This window comes from Triturus cristatus, chromosome 8 (genome assembly GCF_964204655.1).
Source record: "Triturus cristatus chromosome 8, aTriCri1.1, whole genome shotgun sequence".
Lineage (NCBI taxonomy): Eukaryota > Metazoa > Chordata > Amphibia > Caudata > Salamandridae > Triturus > Triturus cristatus.
Window position 1 is genome coordinate 1009102591 of NC_140591.1, and position 21718 is coordinate 1009124308.

The 21718-nt window shown below is 43.3% G+C and overlaps 1 protein-coding gene across 1 annotated transcript in view; it reads left to right on the plus strand.

The window, feature by feature from the left end:
- Window positions 1–21718, plus strand: part of CFAP47 (cilia and flagella associated protein 47) — a 2697962-nt gene that overhangs the window by 2423859 nt on the left and 252385 nt on the right. The window lies entirely within an intron of this gene.

Consider the following 21718-nt stretch of genomic DNA (forward strand, 5'->3'; position numbering starts at 1 on the left):
TGATCTCCAGTTTTACTACCGAGACTCGCAATTGATTGTGTCTTTCGAGCAGTTGCAAGATCGCTATCACTTTACTAAGACGCAATTTCATAATTATCTACAATTGCATCATGCCCTCGCTACCAATATCCCCCCTGAACACCAAAATCCCTGAGTTCAACCCTCTTGAGGCCAGACTACTGACAGGGTGCATTGGCAGGGGCGCCATCTCCCAAGTTTACCTCTCTCTCATTGTTAATACCTAAGCTATTTTGATCTGCTTGAACACTGTTGAGAAGGGTGGGTTGACGAACTAGAAGAGGCGGGCTGGAGAGATGCTAGTCTGCCCACACATGTGCTGGTAATTTCCCTGCGCCTCCGTTTGATTCAACTGAACTATCTCCACACAACATACATGACCCCGATATGACTCCATTGAGATGGTAAAATCCCGCGGCCTACTTGCTTCCGTTGTTCTTCGTCCCACGCTGATTTTTACCATGTGGTTTGGGCTTGCCTTGTTTTGACACCCTACTGGTAGAGGATACAGCAAGCACTCACAGGGGTGCTGGGACGGCCCTTGATCTCGCTCCTAGAGGGGCCCTATTGGGCATTATGGATAACCTCGGTTGCCCATGGACAGACTGTAGGTTTATTGGGGTCACCTATTTAGTTGCTAAACGCAATATTGCCCGGAAGTGGAACTGCCCATGTATCCCCTTCCTAGAAGAGTGGAGGGCAGGTGTGGACTAGTGCGCTCAGCTGGAGTAACCTATTTATGCTCCACAAGGCTGTCTGCAAAAGAATGAGAAGCTTTGGTGGAAGTGGGGAGCTTATCATGGTTTGGACATGTACCTCTTGACTACGACATCTGTGCTATGGTGCTATTGTGCAAATGTGGGTGTATTATTTCTTGTGGACCTGTAAACAACAATAAAACTTTGTTAAAAAAAAAGAGTAGCAGATGCATCTTTCCGTATGAGTAATTACACTAATAACGATTTAAATATAACTTTCTATGTTTTTATTTAACTTCTTTTATAGTGTTACCTATTCCAATGAAAAGTGTCTGTGTGATTTACACCACACACATTATACAGAAACAGTGATTCATACAAGTAATTAAATCAATGTACATGAAATGTTACGTTAGCCAATGAGGGTTACAAGGTGTAGGAGTCACATATCATCCATACTGGTAAAAATTATATATTAGCGTGCTTAGCATGGAAAAACACAAAGTCAGTATTTAAAACGTACCTCAGTGGTTGGGGTTGTATGCAGTAGTAAGACTTTACCCTAAGGAACCCTTTTTACCCATGAAACGAAAAATTCAGAAAAATAAATAGATAACTTGCTAATCTTATGCCTTGCAGTTTGCATGCAGCTCCTTGATGCCTGTTCATATACCACTTTGCTAAAAGGTTTGTAAATTATGAACTGCAAGTAACATCTGTGACAAAAGCAGTAACCCACTGAACTAGGTACATAAAATACAAATCAGCGACCTGCTTACAACAAGCACATTTTTACCCTGTGTTATTCTATGAGGAGTCAAAACTGTGATTAGACAAAACTCAAATCTCTCTAGCAAGTGTAATAACCACCAGAAATACTTTAACAATGTTATCCATTGAAAATTGGTGGTCCGACACCGATCTCTGCAGCTGGTGTCTGAACCCTGCCCGATATATTCGAATTCCTGTATAAGTAGTCTAGAACTGGTTTAATGTCACATTAGTCCTTATTAACAATTTCTTTGCCACTGAGTGTTACAAAAATAAATAAACGTGCAAGTTGATTGTCAGACTCTGCTTTTAATGACTCCACCCCTTTTCAGCGGCCACACCTTGATTCCAAATGTATGGAATCCCAGAGTATATTTCTCAATTGCCAGCACTTTTTGCATTCAGAAAAAGGCCCTTTTCGTCGTTCAGCATAGCTGGTACCTTTTCCTTCTAAGTTATGCCAGTTTCCAACCAGAGCTTGTCCCTGGTCTTTCTTTTTTTCTTTCATGAGTTCATTCCCGGTATTCTTTGGTCATTCCTGCCTCCTAACGCTCTTCTTCTGTCTCCTGCTTTTGCCTGCAGGCTCTGTCTGCTGTCCTCTGTTTTCTAATTCACGATGTACCTCGCCACTGTTTTCTGTCGAGTAGTCAACAGATTTTCTTCTTTCTATTTTCCGAGCAATCTTGTGCTCAGGATTTCGAGCAAGAAATGGATGCAATCTAGAAAGCGACCTCTGGTCTCCAGGATCCATTTATTCCTCAAATGCCTTTCTTATAGCAGAGCAACGCTTGTTGTTTTCCAAGAATCAATTACTGGCACACGTCGGCTTTCATCTCATGTATTTTCATTGTTTCTTGCTTTAGGTTCACGTGCACATTTGACACACTTTTTTTATTCCTCCTGTGACAAATTGTAGTAGCAAACCCTAGAGAAAGTACTCCCAAGTATCAGCTCTGCCAATTTGAGCAAAAAGCTTCCGGTGTGAGGAGTGCCGGCATACCCGTCCCACTCGGGGTGACAAATGCAAAAACAGCAATCAACAATCGATGGGCCGAATGCAGAACAATGTCATACATTCACCCCAGTACGGGAGATCTGAGCCTAAATCCATCGTTTTTTTGCTCACCGTGCCATTCCAGTTTGAACTCAGCTATATGCAAATCAGTCTTGAGCCTGTGCCCCATGGGAACAGTCCAGCCTGAACTGCCAGGCCAAGTCCTCCCTGGACTGGAAACAAGCATCCTAGGACTGGTTTTGGGGTGTCACCCCTCATCAGCCAGGCTAGCTTGATACCAGTGGCTTGGAGAGCACGGGACCCACGTCTGGCCATACTATACATATCTAGTTTTCAGTTTTCAATCGTGCTCTCAGGGCTATGTTCTATATAACACTGCGTCCACCTACCCTTTTCACGGGCATTACATTTTGCGATGGGGGGTGGAGGGTCAGGGGGTGTTTCTGCAAGTGAGCCCGGAGTCACAGTCACAAACGTCCTCTTCTTCCTGAATAAAAGTGAGAGTATGCTGCATACTTGTTGATATTTTAAGTAGTTTGCACAGACACACATTTTAAAAACAATAAAGTTCCTAATACCCGCCTTCTCTGAACAGTTAGCTTGCTGCCCCATCCACCTCCTCCCTATCCTCTGTTGTCTGAATCCATGGACTAGCCTCCTCCCTCCTGCCATGCATGGTCTGATGTGCTGCCACTGCCCTCCATTTAGCATGATGTACCAGTCCACTCCTCCTGCCCTCCATTGCCTAATTATATGGCCCATCATTGACCTCCTGCTTAGCCTCTGTGCTTAGCTTGCTGCCCCTATTCTCCTTCCCCCTGCCCTCCGATGTCTTTGTGCATGCCCCTGCTCCATCCTTTTTGCCCACCATGTTCCATGGACCTGCCACTCCTATCTACTCTGAGTGTTCTGTTGAGCTGCCACTCCCCTCCCACCTGCCTAGCATTGTCAGATGACTGTAACCTGACCATGCCACCTCCACCCTGCCTGTCCACATGCCATGCCCCTATCCCCTTCCTCCTGTCCTCCATGGTCCATTTTACTGCCACACCCTTCTGCCCTACCTGGTCTGTTGTGCTGCAACTGCTCCTCCTGCCTGCCCCGCGTGGTCTGTTGTGAGGCCCCTTCCCCTGAACTCTCTTGTCTGTGCTCAGGTCCTGACCCTCCCTTCTATCCTCCATGGTCCTTTGTGCATGCCCCTGCACTCTCCTTCTTGCCCATCATAGCCATTGTGCTGCCACTAACCCTCCTGCTTGCCATGCATGGTCTTCTGTGCTGCCATGCCCCCTCCCACCTTCCCTGTGTGGTCAGCTAGCTTCCCCCGACCCCCTCCCACCTTCCCTCCATGGTCTGTGTGTATGCCATCATAGTCTCATTGTTGCTCTCCATGGTGTGTCTTGTTTCTAGTGCCCATCCTGCCTGACCTCCATGGTCATCTTGCTGCTCCTGCCCTGCCCCCTTGCCCCCAGCCCTCTGTTTCAATGTGTAGACCCCTATTCCCTCCGTCCTGGCTTGTCTGTTCCATTGTAATGCCCCTGATCCATCTGTTGTATCCAAATTTAGTCTCAAGGTCCACACTTACCAGTGGCCTGCAATGTAAGTCAAATAATGAGCAGTTGGCAACGTAGAAGGTTCAAGCGTTTATTGGCCAGACAGAACTCTATATAGAGGAGCCTCATCGACCCTCACCCATCAGGTGCGCCGAGGAAGACTGAAGAATTACAGTCAAAACCAGACAGATATACTTTCAGTGAATACATGAAGTCAGCACATGGAAATCTACAAGTTGGCTCGGAAGAGAGGAAGACCCATATTTGGCGCATATAATTAGCTCAGCTCAGGCACAGGAATGTGCTTATCTCACAACTCGGCCTTGGGGCCTCAGACCGTTTACTTTCAGCTGCTCTTAGTAAATCACACTCCAAGAGGGAGGGGGATTGTGCCATGCACGGAGCTACAGAACAAATGTCTGCATCAGATGTCTTTCTGCCATTATCAAGCTTCTATTTCTTATAACAAGAACATACAGAATCATTCATATTATAGACTTAACTGGAGGAAAGCAATGTAGCATAACAGGTCTCTTACTGAGAAGGCAAGAATAAGATAGAAGCTTCCACATTACAGAAACAATTCTATACACCTGAAGCTTGCACATTACAAAGATAGTTCAGTGGGTTGCAGCACATGAATAACAAACTGCGACTTCATATTGATTAGACATATTAGATACACTGGGCTTAACTATATATTTGACTCGATTACTTCATCCTAACCAGAGCATGATAAACTAAGGCCAAATGGTGGACAGAAAAGACCATGTGACCGAACAGCGAGGGAGCCTCAAACCAAAATGGCCGTCGTTCTGCTCCCGGCCCTTTTATCGCATTAGGCCTAACAGGAGTTTTGGACTATTGGTTAGGCTAAAAGTAAGCGGACTGGTTTTAGATATACTGTGCTAATCATATATTAATATTTGGTCACCACAGAACGGCCTTTTTAGCACAGTATAGCTAAAAATCGATTCAATCTTCAAAGATTCCCTCATCTATCTGCCTCAGATCATGTGTCTCTTTTTTGGCCCGCTGAGTATCTATCCGGGTCTGTCTAGGCTTGGGCTTAGGAATAGATCGGCGAACCTGTGCTGCACAGAAAACGCAACAGGCCGGACCGCATTGGATACACAGACAGCAAGCAAAGAGGAAACCTGCTACTCCTAAAGGGATCATGAAGAGCTTCCAACCCCAGGTAGTCAAAAGACCCCAAATCAACCAGAAATAGACCTGGTACCTGTATCTGTATGGATTTCAGATGCTAGGCAGTGCAGCCTTTGAATAGGATCGGCCCCTTTTGGGGTAATGTAGCCAATATTCGAACAAAAACTAAACGGGGAACACTCCCTCCTCCGTAAGTGCCACTGGAACCAAGAATCGGACATTCCATTGTCTGCAGAGGGTGAGATCATCACTACCTTGTACTAAACCAACATTCATGTAAATAATCATGTCTCTGGAACCTAAAGAGATGGCATGAGGAAAATTCAGATTGGGGCCTAAAACCTAGGCCAACCTATACTCTTGGATGACATATATGGAATGATATGTTCTGCATTATTATATACAAGTACTCAGATATAAATACATTCTTCACATTATATACATCTAACTGATTCAACTGAATGCACACATTGTTTTACAAAATCACTGCCTTGCTCAAAGGAGACATTCTGCTCGAGGGAAAGAACCAGCATACTCAGTGAGGTTGAACCATTGGAATCCTACACTTCATTGTCATATCTGTTAAGGAAAATTCATGCTTCCCTTATTACGTTTGGACAGGCATTTAGATGCATAGTACCTTGTTACTGTTTTCTCAAGATCTATTCTCTGATGCAATACACTGTACCGCAGGACTTCTTCATAACCCAATTTAATTCACTTTGGAGCGCGATAAATATTCATATTACCATAATTAGGCCCATCTACCTATACACTTATAACAAGAATAGGGACAAAAACCAGATCATCCTTTACTAGACAGAGTAGGAAGCGATCCGTGGACCCTACAACTAATAGATACTATCATTACTCCATCTCTGTCAGTCTTTGTGTGGGATCAAACAAGTCATAGACATACTCCAGTGAGACAGTGACATTCCTCATTACTAATTTCAGATGAGACAAAAATGGGGGGTACGTTTCATCATAGGATGAATTTGACACTACCTCCACTAATCAGAATACTATTCTAAAACAGTGCCAGCAAAAACAGTAAGAATCAGTCTCATAACACCCAACTGCTCGTGCAAATACGACTATGCCCAGAGTCCGTTCAAAGCCTCTCTGGCAGGCTTCTATTGTTCATCAAGTCTGATTCCATCGTCATATTTGGCCTCTTGATCAGGCCCTCCATGAAATTAGTTCTTCGTAGTATCAGTGGGAGTGCCCTCCTGGCAAACACTCACAGCTCACTCGAAAGTCTCAATGTTTTTTTAGGCAGTGCACCAACATCTTTCCTTTGGCAGGCACTATCATGGACACAGATCATATCTTGCAGAGAGTTTCAAGTTCAGCTACATCTTCAGGCTCCAACACTCGTCATTCAGTGTCAGAGGACATTTGGGCTGCTATTTCATGGGTACCACAATATAGTGCCTTCTGCCACTCGTAGATTCTACGGGGCACTGCCTTTCCGTTGATACAAAGGAAAAAGGGGGGGTGACCAAAACTCAGGCCAAGGGGATCAGGGGACCGCGCGCTGTCAGAGGTTACTAGCACATGACAGGTAGAAAACTGAAGAAACTGAACGACGGCCCTGCCATCAACAACAGGGATCACTCTCCCTCGTACTTTTTCACTGAAGTTCTGTGGCCAACGGGCCTCCTCCTTCTCTGATGTCCGACGTCATCCAATGAAGCAAGCACGATGCTGTAGTCGATGAAGCATTGGCAATCACGGTCCAATTTTCTTACTTTCTGGGTGCTGAGACTGTAGGGCCAGGACATGTAGCCCTTATCTGTAGCTGGCACTGATGGGAAATTAGGACTCATCTTTATCACCGTTCTGCAGGGTATCATTCTTCCTTTTTACTCTGGAAGATCCCGCAGAACCTAGTGATGCAGGAAATGTAACATAGTTGTTAATTTTCTTCCAAGTACAGAAAAACAGTTCCTAGTATTTAACAAGGTAACCGAAAGCAGGCGGCCTGCAATCTTTGAGGGAGTGGCCATACTCCATGAGACTACTCTTGAGCTCATACCATATTTAATTGCAGCTGCACACAAAGGGGTTGCTATCTTCACAGAGAAGGTCGACAGGGTGACTCCCTTCTCGTCCCAGGCCTCGAGGAATTCGCTCGATACTCCCCATGGCAGATGTGACCTTGGGCCTTAGCCGTAAATACAATCCAACCTGTCTCTTGGCTGGTACGAGCTAAATCATGCTGATGGTGGGTAAAAAGAACCACGTGGCCTGTGGCGCGACTGGTCATGTTCCAAGATGGCGTCAGTATAGTTCTTCAGCCCTTTCTATTGTGTAAGGAACATAGAGAGGAATGGGCCATCCTACAAAGCATATTTCGTGTTTATAAAGTAAAGTATGGTTACAAACCAAGATACATCATGCTAACTTCACATGCTGACATGATATGGGGGTCCATGGTACATAGCCTGGGAATGCGTACTTGAACAATGTACCAAGGGCTGCAAGAAGACAAAACTGTTTTTTCCTAATCCAAATTACTCAACATCAGCTCCTAGTAAAGACTGTGAGTGTATTCACACAGACTAGTTAATGAAGAACTAGTCATTTCGTCTAAGCTTAGTAGAACAAAAATTACCCACCACTAATTCCCCTTAAAGATCACAATAGAACATGAGAGAAAAGGAAGAGCAACATACATATTACCTCGGCTTAATTTCTAAGGGGGCTAACTTAATTTCCAAGGGGCTTAATTTCTAAGGGGCTAGCGGGAAGCGAACCTCCTAAGGGGCCAGCAGGAAGCCAATATTCTCCTCCTTCCCCCCTGTTTGACAGGAGAAAATCTGAAACAGATTTCACTGCTGTCAAACACTATCAGACCCGGTGTCTGTCAACACTATCAATCCCTGCGTGTAGCAACTGGGCATAGGCAAAGTTATAGGAGATACACAGCACTTTTGAAATGGCGAGAAATCCTTCTAGCAAATGTACAAACCTCATTGTGTTAGCTCATAGGCTGGCCAAATGACATCTTGTGAGAAGTTGGCCTGGTATATGATGTTCACTAGTTAAAGTGACCACCTTGTACCATGCCAAGCAACCCTTATGGTGTGGTTGTAAGTCAACCTTTTCGGGCTAGCTGCCCTAGTGGTAGCGTAGGCTAAGCAGCCTTTGAGGCTAAACTCGTGAAACGTGTTAAGCAAGCTGTTTTACCAAATGCAACCCCCTTTTATACCAATGAAAGGACACCACACAGATATATATTCAAAATATATATGTATTTATTTCTCAAAGTAACCCCTAGTCTCTTTATGAGCACAGGAGCACAAATCGTCAAACAAGATTACAGTAGAATACACAGAAGTTGCACTTTATATGGATAGGCCCTGGTGGCCGCTCGAACCATATACTAAAATAGTGGTATAAGTACCACGAACAGAAAAGGGAAAAGGCCTAGGGCCTCTAGAATCGCTGGGCCTACAAGGAGCTAACTTCAGTTAGTGACCAGGAGGTCCACGGGTTGCGTGTGCAGAGCAAATAGTCACATGCGAGCTCCCATAGGTTTTCAATGGGTGCGTAAAAAGTACAAAGTTACTGCAAAAGGAATCTTCCAGATGGGCTAGGAACTTAAGATTGGAAACACAGACACTAGAGATGATTCTCAACACTTGGGCACCGGAGTGCCAGCTTAACCTCACCCACAGGAAGCGGGTGCATAGCCGTCAAAGTGCGTCGGGTTTCTTCTATCTGTTCAATGGAGCCTGTAGTCAAAGATGCTGCAGGCGGTCGCCCCGGAAGAGATGCGGTGGATCCAAGAGTGGATCGGTGATGTTGAAGACCTGTAAGCATAGGGGACAGTGTTCACAGTCACTAGCCAGTGACCAGCGTGGCACCAGGTGGGTACCAGGCGATGTCGGGTGCAAACAGGAAGAAAGGTGTAGCTTGTCTCTGCAGCCACGTGGTCCCTGAAGGTCGACGACGTCCAGGAGTCGAGTCACGAGCTGTCCCATGCAGGCTCTCGCTGTCGGCGGTGTCGGCGACTTGATCGAAGCAAACAAGCCTTGGCAAAAGCAATTGTTGTAGGAGATGAAATAAGCTGATGGTTCTGACCAGCAAGGTCAGAGGAACTGCTCCTTTGGAGGGGAGCAAGGGCCAGTCTGGAGCAACCAGACCAGCGGTGTATTTTGTAAAGTTCGTCGCCAAGATGGCCACTAGCCAGCGGGCCAGCAACCGGTTAGGCGCGTCGAGTGGCAAAATGCAGAAGGGCCCCACGCAGATCGTGGAGATGCTGGAGGGCTCACCTTTGGTGCAGATGCTGCTCGAGGGTTGGGCTTCTGAGATCCCAAAGCACAACTTGGAGAGAGCCTCGGTTGTTGCACTTGTCAGCTTGTTGTAGTCGTTTCAAGATGGCTGGCTCCACGTGTCTCGGTGCCTCCACGGGTCTCCTCTTTTCAGGGACTGTGGATCGGGCGGTGAGAGGTCTGGAGGTCCAGGTCTTGTCAGTCTCTGGGCTCGGGCTCCGGCGGGAGGCGGTGGCAAAGCAGACGTTGATTCGCTGGATGGTGCTTGCGTTAGCAAGGTGGTCACTCCCTGACCACAGGGGAGATTGGCTTCAGTCCTCTGTGCGGCAGAGCGTCGAAGTTCCCGTCTTCTTCTTAGTTTCAAGTTGATTCCAGGATGTCTGAAGTCTTAGGACACAGCTCCTACCTTTAAGCGGATTCTAGGGGCCGGACTACCTGCTAGGTCCCTCCCTAAGGGTGGGACCAGGAAGTGGGGTGGTTACACCCCCAATCCTTTGTCCAGCTCGCCCCAGGCCCGGGACTGGTGTGCCCCAGGACCGGATTGAACTGGCATATGCACCGAGGCTCCTTGTGAGCCTCAGGCATGTCTGGTTTCTTTCAAGCCCTACCTGACCAATACACAAAATCCTGTCTGGGGTGGTGCACGCACCTCCCCTGGCAGGAAACCCTTTGTCCACACCTCCCAAGCTGGAAGGACTCCCAGCAGCAGGAGGGCAGACTTGTGTCTGTGGTGGCAGCATCCATTTTGTGGAGCTGAGGCTATGTCTGATTTTACCCGGGTTTCAGGTACTGTACATGTCGTGTCCCTCTAGAAGGGTGGAATGCTAACCCCGTCGCCAGAATTGGCGAGGGGTTAGTATTCCAATTCGTATGACACCTTACTCGACATGTTTTGATAAAGCCAAACCAAAGTTAGCATTTAACCGCGAGGTTCATAATGCACTTAAGAGTATATGGTATGACGATATCTGGAAACAGTAGAAGGAAGTTGTTCCGACCACTGCAGACAGGCTCAGCTCATGCCAGAGCACCATCTCACATGGAACCAAGCACTCTGCCTTCAGGATTGTTAAGGCCTGCCATAGGAGTGACTTATAGGTTACCAGGTGTCCCATTTAAGGTTAGGTATAGGTATACTACACCTAAGTAAGAGGTGGTTACACCAACTTACCCCAGCTGAGTGATCAGCCAGTTGTGTCAAATTTGTTAGGCCAAGCCTGGGGTGGCATAATTCATGCTTCAGCCCCTGGCAGGCCTTAGATACACCAATGCCCTGGGTACCTAGTGTACACTGGTACAGGGGCTCACAGGGTGATCCAACCAATTGGGTATGTACCTAGGGTACATGGAGTCAATTTTAGAGAGAGAACAGATAGCCTGAGAGCCTGAATGGCAGGATCTCAGGCCAACTAAGTCGAAAAACCAGCTAGACACTAGGCAAAAATTTGGGGGTAACCATAGTCAGATATCCACCTTCCTACACATCTCATATGCAAATGTCCCTATTATGTGAACCTACACCAACCTGAAGTCAATATTAATGCTAGGAGGCCATAATAGGAATGCTAAGCTTCCTAAATATTTGGAAAACCAAGTTTAAGAACACTTATTAATGTTGGTAATTTCATAATTAATAATTTATCTGTTAAAGAAACCGGTCGTTTTGCAATAATTTCCACCTATACAATAAGCAGCATCCCTCGCCTTTCATATTCAAACGTCTCCCTTCAGAAGCCCAGACCCAATAGCCTAATTTAAAAACATGACAACTTTTAACCCGTTTACAGCATTCTAAAATGCAAAGTTGTCACTCTGAGGGAGTCTTAGCTAAATAAACATTCCTGTTCCATTTGTGGCAACAGCAACAGCTGTTTTGCCCATCAGCAATAAAGGCGCTTCTGGTGGCAGTCCTATTTAAAACAGGCATTTCAAGTGTTAAGATGCGAGTGTACAGATCAAAATGGTTCCATAATGTCCAATCTGGAAACATATGACCAAGGCTGCCTGTCTATAAGAGAAGGGCAGTCATGTGACACATATTTTAGTCTTACATAACCTTTTTGTTTTATTCATTTCCAATACCAATTAGACATACACTGATAACGTGTTTGTCTACTATTTTGACAGCATGATAATGATAATATCATGTCTGTGGAATTTAGTAATTGTGAACAAGTTCCAGCCAAGCGCTGCGACCATCTCTGTACCGCACAGGAGAACTTGTATTAGTGTTAAAACAGAATTTGTCAATACGACACAAAAACAAAACATATATAAAATAAAAATTAGATATGCCAAGCCATCAGTATACCAAGCACAGAAAGCATAGACACACTACAATAGCATATATAAATGAGCAGTGATGCGCAATTACTGTACCTACAGCTCAGAGCCGAACATTCTGGCCTGCTTAATTTGTCAGGCTAAAAATTAATAACTGATTTTTCTGTCCTACTCACACCCCCATCTGACAGCAGGTCATCTTAATGATGGCCAGCTGTCAGATGAACTGACTGTGTCGTTTCTGACAACACAGGATCAGCAAGAATAATCAAAAAATGAAAAAACACACAAACATTTCCCTTTGAAAAGGTGTTATGACAAAAATACGTTTATTTCAATACAATGTACCCTGATTTCCTATTTGACGGCGCATATCTCATGTTTCCTCTCATAGTTATAAACTTTTGATCACTTTACCAATCCAACTCACATGTCTTGTCAGCCTTAAAACCACCCAGAACAATCCATGGATAACCTGTGGACAGAAGAGAGAAATACAGCACACACAAAAGAAAAACATATCTCATAACAAATAAAATAACACTTATAACTTTTAATCAAAAGACAAAACATAATGCACAAAAATAAATCTCCATTACTTAACTGTTATCACTTTGCCAGTCAGCTGGTGACAGCCCTTTGGGCCACAATTTCCACTGTGAAAATTGTCTGAATTAGAAAAATCGTTTTTATATAGGCATATAGCCCTCAAAATTTCAAGCAAGAGCATCATTTTACTTTTTTTTTTCAGTCTTCCATAGACATTTCCTGGGGCACTGGTCTTGCACAGAATAGAACAAAGGGAGGCTTCTGGAGTTTCGTTTCTCAGATGCCCTGTCTTATCAGAGAAGCTAAAAATAGCCCCTCAGCGCTGGTTTGAGCCTGGGCTGCTAGCCATCTGTTCTCTATCTACTCCCTGCCCCCCTCCTTCCAAGGCTCCCCGGCTGCGGGCATTACACAGATCCTATGTCAGAGAAGCTTTCTAAGCAATGATTTCCCCTCCCGGTTTACTCGCTCCTAGCCCCCACCTTCTCCTCACTCTGAAGCTGTCAAAGACAAAAAGTCTTCCCAATTCCATATAAACTGCAATAATTTGCCCTATTGAAAAGTTGTTTTTGATATACCATTTCTTTTCAGGTGATCATAATCATATTTTCCCAATCTCAGATTAGTGAAACGCTCACTGTGAATAATGTACAGTACATAACATACTAGCACAGCACACAATGGTACTTATTTTTAACCGATCACTAATTATTTTACGTTAATACTTTGTACATTAGGGGTGTCATCAAATCACAGGGGTTGCTCTTTCTCTAGCTACACCCCTCTCAATTTCCTTCTGCGACGCATTGACGGTGATGAGACCAAAATTAAACTCACTCCTCAACAATCTCACTTCTCAGAATTCTTTCACATATTCACAGTCATTCAATCACACGCTTTTTCCAGCGCTAGCAACCTCCAAAACTCAATTGAGCATACCACAACATTCTTATTCACTAATAGCTTACTTACATTCTACTGAGCAATCTTACCAACATACAATCTCATATCTACATGGCCATGTTACACACACTCCCTTATTTTATCCACTCACACACATTTTCAACTGCAGGCATATATTCGCCACTCACACACATTTTAAAACACGTGATTGAAAGCATGAAAATAGCCGGCGCTTTAACCAAGACAAAATGCAAAATAGGTGTCAATTTCAAATACCAAAATGACATGTACATTTTTCTACACACCGTTTTCTGCAGTTCAACCTATCCAAACTTGATGCATCCAAACAAACGAACCGAGCCCGTCGACTCCCGTTCGTGGAGAATTATTCAAAAAGGACCGACAAAATCACAACAAGCAGTCTTCCAACAGACTGGCAAGAGGCTGTCAGACAGGGGTAACCACGAACTGGACTACGGACCATCCCATTGCCTCCTTGGTTCACCACTGAGACTGTTCTGATGTGGTTCAAGCCGCACCTCAGATATGTCTCATGGCTACCCAGTTACAGCCACAGGCTTTTCCGAGTGCAATCCGGCCATGTGTTACACACAGGTAACAACTAGGCATCTGATCAGTGTCTCCAAATCACAAAAGATCCGCGGAGTCCCTACAGTCAGTCCCTAATGGACCATCCTGCAAGACCTCCGTAATTCTCCTAGGGTCCTCATGACCCCTCAAATCAAATACAGTTAACTGTTCCAAATGCACCGCTCAACAGCGCGTGTTTCAAACAAATGCACCGCTCAACAGCGCGTGCTTCAAACAAATGCACCGCTCAACAGCGCATGCTTCAAACAAACAAATTACTCACCGGGTGCACCCAGGTACGAATGTCCGTTCTCCGCCGCCAACTTCTCAAAATCAACACGGTCAGCTCCTGAGTTAAGCTCGTAGAACCCCGGTGAAGGGTGACTAGAAGGCCCTATCACGGGGTCCCTTCGTGGTCGCCAACTGTTGTATCCAAATTTAGTCTCAAGGTCCACACTTACCAGTGGCCTGCAATGTAAGTCAAATAATGAGCAGTTGGCAACGTAGAAGGTTCAAGCGTTTATTGGCCAGACAGAACTCTATATAGAGGAGCCTCATCGACCCTCACCCATCAGGTGCGCCGAGGAAGACTGAAGAATTACAGTCAAAACCAGACAGATATACTTTCAGTGAATACATGAAGTCAGCACATGGAAATCTACAAGATGGCTCGGAAGAGAGGAAGACCCATATTTGGCGCATATAATTAGCTCAGCTCAGGCACAGGAATGTGCTTATCTCACAACTCGGCCTTGGGGCCTCAGACCGTTTACTTTCAGCTGCTCTTAGTAAATCACACTCCAAGAGGGAGGGGGATTGTGCCATGCACGGAGCTACAGAACAAATGTCTGCATCAGATGTCTTTCTGCCATTATCAAGCTTCTATTTCTTATAACAAGAACATACAGAATCATTTATATTATAGACTTAACTGGAGGAAAGCAATGTAGCATAACAGGTCTCTTACTGAGAAGGCAAGAATAAGATAGAAGCTTCCACATTACAGAAACAATTCTATACACCTGAAGCTTGCACATTACAAAGATAGTTCAGTGGGTTGCAGCACATGAATAACAAACTGCGACTTCATATTGATTAGACATATTCGATACACTGGGCTTAACTATATATTTGACTCGATTACTTCATCCTAACCAGAGCATGACAAACTAAGGGCAAATGGTGGACAGAAAAGACCATGTGACCGAACAGCGAGGGAGCCTCAAACCAAAATGGCCGTCGTTCTGCTCCCGGCCCTTTTATCGCATTAGGCCTAACAGGAGTTTTGGACTATTGGTTAGGCTAAACTAAGCGGACTGGTTTTAGATATACTGTGCTAATCATATATTAATATTTGGTCACCACACATCCCTCCTGCCCTTTATGGTCTGTTATGCTGCAGCTTTCTCTCCTGTCTGTCCATTATGGTCAGCTAGCTACCATTGCCTCTTTCCCCTCTGTTCTCTGTTGTCCATGTGCATGGTCCTGCCCCTCCCTATTGCTTTCTATGGATTGTTGTGCTGCACTCCCGTCCCGCATGCGCTGTGTGGTGTATTGTGCTGCTGCAAACCCTGATGCCTGCCCTGTAGGGTCAGTTTGGTGCACCTCTCCATGTCCCTCCTGTCCTCTGTTATCCGAGTCCATGTCCCTACCCCAATTCCTCCTGTCTACCATGATCCAATGTACCATACTTGCGAACATTTTGAACTTGGTAAGAGGGAGATTTTGAAAAAAAAACTGGGGTATTGATTTTCCCCTTTGAGTTACATTGAAAAAGAGGAGATTGTAGACAGGAGACAGATCAAATAAAGCCCATTTGAGCTTAAAAACATTGGACGTTTCCTGGCTGAAACGGGTCTGTTGGCATGTACTACCACTGCCTCTTCCTTCTGCCCACAATGGTCTATTATATTGCCACAGCCTCTATTGCCAGTCCTGTATTGTTGCTTTGTTGCCCCTGCCCCCCTTTCCACTGCCCTCCATAGTCTGTTGTGCTGCCACTGCCCTTCCTGCCTGCCCACTGTGGTCAAATTGTTGCCTCTGCACTCTCCTACCTGCCTTCAATTTTCAGAGTCCGTGCCCCTGGCCTCTGCCTCCCAACAGTATCCGAATGAACAACTAGATTGCTAACATTCTATATTTATTACAAAAGTGTGGAACGCCTGACGTCATCTTGATGTAATCAAAACTGTAATACCTAGAGGATTTCCCTTATAAATTACATATATGAGAGGGTCTTATTTACATCAAAATTATGGTTAGTGCTCTAAAAAACTAAAATGAGGACATATTTTCTGAGTTTTCAAATAGCGACAAAGAACTTTTAAATTATTTGTAGTCTTTATGTTTTTTTATCCAGTTGACCACTTGATTAAATGTTGCACCTAGGGAAGAGGTTGTGGTGTTAGGTCCAGAGCTGCAGACTTTGCAACTGGGGAACCAGGTTGGAGTTTCTGCTTCAGCTCAACATTCTGTGATTCTGGTCAAATCACTTAATCTCCCCATGTCTACAACCAAAATGAATTTGATCTTGTGTGATGTAACAAATGCTCATGTAAAGCACTCCAATACCTGACAAGTCTGCACTATATAAAACTGCAAATACACAAAAAATAAGTGTTTTGCACACTTCTGTCATTAGGCTACATGTGGGCTACAGCTGGGTGATATTTGTGCTGCATTTGGGCTCTTTTGTCTCTGGTGGCCATCTTGGGAGATTTATTTGTTATGAAGTTTCCTAATTTCCTCATTTACTGCAGTCTCCTCAGTAGGAAATGCTCTCAGTTTTTTACTTTGATTCCATGAAGAAGGTATTCAGATATGTCACACATTTGCCATTAATTCTGAATGTTAGCACTCTAGTTGCTCATTAGATCACTGTAGTAAAGCTACTGCTCACCACGGAAGTCTGCTGCTGGTATTAAAAGTGCATGTTGCAGTCTGCATATCAGAGTTTTTTAATGAAATAGGAGAGGATTTGAGAAGTCACTCAAAATGTGCCCTAATGTTTCTTTCTTCAGCACTAATCATAATTTCTATGGCAAAAAGAACCCCCTCATTGTGTTCCTTTTTAAATTAAATGTTTTAAGTGTTACCAGTTTATTCCAATCAAGATGGCTTCAGGTGTGCCATACTTTTGTCATAAGTAAGACAGTAAGCGCTCTAGTTGTTCTTAAGTACACTCTGGGACATTCTGTCTTTGGGCTATACTTGGGCTACATCTGGGTGATATTTGGGCTACATTTGGGCTCTTTTGTCTCTGGTGGCCATCTTGGGAGATTTATTTGTTATGAAGTTTCCTAATTTCCTCATTTACTGCAGTCTCCTCAGTGGGAATACTTTCAGTTTTTTATTTTGGTTCCATCAAGAAGGCATTCAGATGTGTCACACATTTGCCATAAATTCTGAATGTTAGCACTCTAATTGCGCATTAGATCACTGTAGTAAAACTACTGCTCACCAGGGAAGTCTGCTGCTGGTATTCAAAGTGCATGTTTCAGTCTGCATGTCAGAATTTGTTTATGAAATAGAAGAGGATTTGAGAAGTCAAAATGTGCCCTAATTTTTCTTTCTGCAGAACTAATCATAATTTCTATGGCAAAATGAACCCCCTCATTTTGTTCCTTTGTAAATTAAATGTTTTAAGTGTTACCACTTTATTCCAATCAAGATGGCTTCAGGTGTGCCTTGCTTTTGTCATAAGTAAGACTGTTAGCGCTCTAGTTGTTCGTTAGAACACTCTGGGACATTCTGTCATTGGGCTATACTTGGGCTACATCTGGGTGGTATTTGGGCTACATTTGGGCTCTTTTGTCTCTGGTGGCCATCTTGGGAGATTTATTTGTTATGAAGTTTCCTAATTTCCTCATTTACTGCAGTCTCCTCAGTAGGAAATACTTTCAGTTTTTTACTTTGGTTCCATCAAGAAGGCATTCAGATGTGTCACACATTTGTCATAAATTCTGAATGTTAGCACTCTTGTTGCTCATTAGATCACTGTAGTAAAGCTACTGCTCACCAGGGAAGTCTGCTGCTGGTATTCAAATTGCATGTTTCAGTCTGCATGTCAGAATTTGTATGAAATAGAAGAGGATTTGAGAAGTCAAAATGTGCCCTAATTTTTCTTTTTGCAGCACTAATCCTAATTTCTATGGCAAAATGAACCCCCTCATTTTGTTCCTTTGTAAATTAAATGTTTTAAGTGTTACCACTTTATTCCAATCAAGATGGCTTCAGGTGTGCCATACTTTTGTCATAAGAAAGACTGTTAGCGCTCTAGTTGTTCGTTAGAACACTCTGGGACATTCTGTCATTGGGCTATACTTGGGCTACATCTGGGTGATATTTGGGCTACATGTGGGCTCTTTTGTCTCTGGTGGCCATTTTGGGAGACTTATTTGTTATGATGTTTCCTAATTTCCTCATTTACTACAGTCTCCTCAGTAGGAAATACTTTCAGTTTTTTTACTTTGATTTCATCAAGAAGGCATTCAGATATGTCACACATTTGCCATAAATTCAGAATGTTAGCACTCTAGTTGCTTATTAGATCACTGTAGTAAAGCTACTGCTCACCAGGGAAGTCTGCTGCTGGTATTGAAAGTGCATGTTTCAGTCTGCATGTCAGAATTGTTTCATGAAATAGAAGAGGATTTGAGAAGTCACTCAATATGTGCCCTCATTTTTCTTTCTGCAGCACAAATCATACTTTCTATGGCAAAATGAACCCCCTCATTTTGTTCCTTTTTAAATTAAATGTTTTAAGAGTTACCACTTTATTCCAACCAAGATGGCTTCAGGTGTGCCATACGTTTGTCATAAGTAGGACTGTTAGCGCTCTAGTTGTTCTTCAGAACACTCTGGGAAGCTGCAGTAGAACACAAAGAAATCAACTGACAGTCTCTGCCCTTGTTGGATGTACATGTTTTACTGAGAATGTCAGACTTCATTCTCACATGACTGAGAAAGATAATTGGAATTTACAGAAAATATGCTCTCAGTTTAGCTTATAGATCACCTTCGAAACCTCTGTGGGAAAAGCATGAGAACATAGTTTTCTCTCAAACATGATTCATGATATCACAGCAGAAGACTTTTTCACATGGTAAAATCACCTTAGAACACACCACAATTCGTAAAATGATTATGGTACCATCAACAAATGATTTATAACGTAACTAAAGTCTTAAAACCTTCTATCAACTGCAATGCTTTTTAATGAGGTGCTATCTTGTATATTGGTCCCAAGATGGCTGCCAACACTTCTTGGATGAAGTGCTGACAGCCAATCAGATCTCACGATGAGATGTGTGGTTAGGCTCCGCCCAGATATATATGTAATTTTACTTTTGATTTTCTCAGAAACTACTAACCGGATTTACACCATTTAAGCAAAAGGCATGAGTCTGAACTGAGGACTACCTCTTTGCCAAATTTGGTGTAATTCCGTTCAGCACTTCGGGCTGTAGCCGCGTCAACAGGTCCTATGGGAAAATGCATGGGGAAAACGTGTTTTGGGACCCCCTTTTTTCTCGGCCCCCGCTTGACGAATCACCGTGAAATTTTCAGGATAGGAGCGGACCGGAGCTGGCCAAAAGTTTGGAAACTTTCGCGAAGATTCATCAATCGACGCCAACGTTATTCCAAATAGAATGTTGCGGATTTCCTATGGAAAATAGGTCCTAACTATAAGTACCTACTGGCGACTGCCAGTAGGTAATATAATAAAACAAAGAAGGGCTTTTGTACCTGTTATAGATGTACTTGCTTCCTAGTAAGCACACAAACGTTTCTATTAAAATTATATGCAAGAATTGTTTTTATGTATTTTTTATAAGTAAATGCCCACCACATGTAGGCAGTTGCTTCTTTTTATTTGTAAAGGCATACTAAGCCTCCAATACACAAAATAAAATGTAAAATACATGCCAGCTTGTCAAAGCCAGAACTGGAGGCTTTGCCAATGCTTGTTTTCCGTTTTGTGGACTCCTTTAGCATCAGCAGTACATCTGTTATTTCTACGCCATTATTGTTGTACTGCCTTTCTGACACCCCATAGCATCTAGCAATGGACTGCACTCAATTTTCCGCATTGTTTGCTTAAAAGCTATTTGGGAGTGAGTTATCAGCTATAGACCAGTTATGTCCATTGGCTATGTAGAAAACAATGTATGACCAAAGGATAATCCAGACTTTTACTTACAGTTCTGACATATTATCCATATCACCATTTTTAAACATACCCTGGACCACTGGGAATAAAATATTGAATAGTGAATTTCTCAGAGGTATTTTTAACGTCACTACACTCACATCACCATCACACAAAAACAAAAAACCTGCTCCACTGTAATCAGGTGTTGAAGCAAATTTGGGTAGCATTCGGCTACCCAACTGGGAACCCAATGATGAAGCATGACACCAACCAGGTTGGTGTGTGAGGGTTCTTTTAACCTAGTTGACCTTGCCACTCTCCAGTGGCCCGTCTTAGTTGGTTATTTAATAATACATTGGGACAAGGATGGCCCACGTACTGTCCTAACTCTCTCATTTGTTTTTTGAAAACAATGTATCTACATCAGCCCTCTTTTGGAGCTATCCCGAAGTTCATGTGTTATTAATAAATGCTTTTGGTGCATGCCAAGCTTTTCTGACTTATGGCATTTTTCTTTAATGACCACAGAGGTTCCAAACAATGTACAAATCCCTACACTCCATCAACCAAATTATATAACTATAAGTATATAGGCAGTTATGCCCATTAACATTTTATTTGTAAGAGAGAGATGGAATACTATTGTTGTTTTAAAGAATTTTTTTTTAAAATCCCTTTATTTTCAACAAAGTTCCCTGGCATATGATTTAGAAGAGATGACATTTGATACCTAGAAACGGATTGCTAACTGTGCAGGTGCTGAAGGGATGCATGATTTAACAATGTTTTTTGTATATGTCTGAGATTTACCTGCACAGGAAAGGTGCTGGGTCATACTAGTAAATCTATAGATATTTTCAAACTTGCATCACATGTAAATCGAAACCTGTGATTACGCTAAATTGCACCCGTGTCTTCTTTCTAGAATTTAGCGCCGATGGTCTTTTATTTACCTACTAAAAGTGATGGATGGGAAGAAACACTTCATAACAATACATCAATATATCATACCTGAAAGGACCACAGACTCCGACTTTGGGGTTGTCAATTTATTATAGGGCCAAGAATAATAAGATGTATACACATCTCAAAATAACATATATAGACGTAAAAAAATCAATACAGAGCCGATTCTACGAATATAAGTGATTCGGCATAAAAGCAAGATAGTAATAAATTCCAAAATCAGAATACAACTCAAAATGGATGCAGAGTCTAAATCTCTTTTCATTGAACATAAAACAAATCTGTCCCTACGCTGTAGTAAAAGGAGATCCTGTCTACTACCCTTCCATCAATTCCAAAAGGTGTCAGCACGTGTTGATTTCCTAAGAAGTACTCACGTCAAATGGGTTAAAGTGCTTAAGGCTAGGAGCTAGTTCTAAGATGCTCCCTTCTCTCCAAAAGCTAGCAGAAGTCAGGGGTCTCTGTCCCTGTGCATAATACAACATAGAATTTGATTGTTACTGAGTCATCCTAGTAAAATTATCCATTGCAACTTTTTCTATGTGTCTATGTGGCGAATGCATGATTTCTTAATTAATTTTCTTTGTTCACCGAGTCGACCTTGGCTCCCAGGCCAGCCAGACACGAAAGGCGTCCTCCCTTCTTGCTTCCAAACCTCTTCAAAGCATCCCTTGTATCTTTTCCAATCTGAAAATAACGAGTTGGCATTCCGACACCTGCAGTAGGATGAGAACACTGCTATTTCTCAAAAACAACATGCATTTAATTATTTA